Source organism: Gavialis gangeticus, unplaced genomic scaffold (genome assembly GCF_001723915.1).
Source record: "Gavialis gangeticus isolate Ggan-Ray unplaced genomic scaffold, GavGan_comp1, whole genome shotgun sequence".
NCBI lineage: Eukaryota > Metazoa > Chordata > Crocodylia > Gavialidae > Gavialis > Gavialis gangeticus.
In genome coordinates this window covers 142,546,133-142,548,071 of record NW_017729032.1, presented here as the reverse complement: position 1 = coordinate 142,548,071, position 1,939 = coordinate 142,546,133, and the positions used below count along the sequence as shown (strand labels likewise).

Here is a 1,939-nt window from a genome sequence, read left to right as displayed (position 1 = left end):
AAAAGCCTTCCTGAAGTCTAGGAAAACTATATCCACTGCCACCCCTGCATCCAATGATTTAGTGACCTGGTCGTAAAAGGCCACCAGGTTGGTCTGACAGGACCTGCCGCTGATGAACCCGTGCTGGTTGCCCCTGAGCATGCCGTTCCCTGCTGGCCCCTCCTGGATGCGTGCCAGAATAATTTTCTCAAACAGCTTGCCCAGGATCGAGGTAAGGCTGACTGGCCTGTAGTTCCCCGGGTCCTCTTTTCTCCCCTTCTACTTCATGATGTCTACTTCATCATCATCCAGATATCTTCCAATGTGTAATTGTGCCAGGCATTCCTCCTTCTTCTCTCCCCCATTCCCAAAGGGTTGAGCAATCTGGGAAATGAGGGAATATACAACCAGGATTTACTCTGAGCTTGGCTCTTCATTTTTCTTTTTCCCTCCTCTTTGAAAACACAAGTTAAAGCTTATCTCTGCCATTGGGTGACTACCTATTAAGAATTGCCTTTGAAACTGAAGCTTACAGGGGACTTTGGTGACTTGCTATGCTGCCTGGGGTGAATTTCAGTTATCATGTGAAATTTCTCTAGTGTATGAAAAGCTTTCAAATCAGGCCTGATCATTTGTAAGTAAAATGGTAGCTTTCCTCACAGTGAGCCCTACAGATCTGACTTGGAGCTGCTTTGAAAGTCAAGCTGGATTCTTTCTGGCTTGTAAATTTCTTATCAATAAATATTCTGTGATTTTAATTTAATCACCGATTTGCTATTTCCCACTCTCTCCCCCAGAGCTCTGTAGTGCTGAAAACACAACATTGCAAATGGATTTTGGCACTGATCTAAGTAGATACGATTCTAAACATGCTTAGGTTTCAAATCAGTTGAGTCAAAAAGTACCACTTAGACATAGTCACTTTTTTGTTTTTTCTTCTTGCATCATTGTCTTAGCACAATCTAGTTTTATTGGTGATATAGTTATACCAATTCTAGGACATTCTCCATCAGAGAGGGAAGTGGTCACAACATTACATTTTCAAGTTTAAAATCTGTTAGCTTTGGAGCAGTTTTTCTAAATAGTTCATAGAGATGCCTTTACTTGAACTCCAGAATTAATAAACAACACTTCAAGATCTGGCCTCACATAAAGCAGCAACATGATTTATAGATTGTAAAGGAATTATCTGAATTATTGATTAAATGTTTTAGAAATATTAAGCTGGTGGGTGCTAATTGTAATTAAGGCCTGAATGAGAGCTGAATAAGAACTTGAGGGTTTACCCTACTGGAAATGAATTAGTAATTGCCAATTGTAAGGGTAATCTATCACTCTGGTAGTTTACCAAGGAATGTAGGGGTTTGCTACCATTTGAAATTTAAATTGGATCTCTAGATTGGCAGTTCCACCAGAATTTCTAAACTTGACACTGGAATTGCTGGGTAAATTATGTGGCTTGTGTTAGATATTAGTCAAACAGGATTATAAAGCAATACCTTCTGGCTTTTCACTTAGTTATTTAATACCAATGAGATAGGTGAACAATGTTATTTTTGTAACTAGACAAGTTGTGTAGTTTTAGTCAACTTGTTTCATAAACATCAGCAGATAAACTAGGAGCAAGTGGTGGTGAATGGCAAAAGTAATCACTATATTAGGACTCTGAAATGGAACTAGAACTGTTGTGCTCCAAGTCATATTTAAGGATTAAGGCATGGTATTATGGGTATGAGTAAAGTGAGAATACTTACCTAAATCAATGAAGAGAAAGGCTCCATAAGCCATATTCTCTTTGCTGAAATCAGTGGAAATAAGCTTTTGTGAAATCCAGCAGGAGATCATCATTAGATGTGGTATTATGAATACATACGCACACATGTGGGAAGAGGAGTATAACATTTGGCACATTGTTGGCCTTATACAAATAATAAAATAGTTTGTCCTTCCATCCTCAGTA

At 38.7% G+C, this 1,939-nt stretch overlaps 1 protein-coding gene across 1 annotated transcript in view; it reads left to right on the top strand.

Moving 5' to 3' along the window:
* The window catches only part of GAS6 (growth arrest specific 6), a gene marked incomplete at its 5' end in the record, with an annotated part of 71,268 nt that overhangs the window by 28,634 nt on the left and 40,695 nt on the right, over positions 1 to 1,939 (top strand). The window lies entirely within an intron of this gene.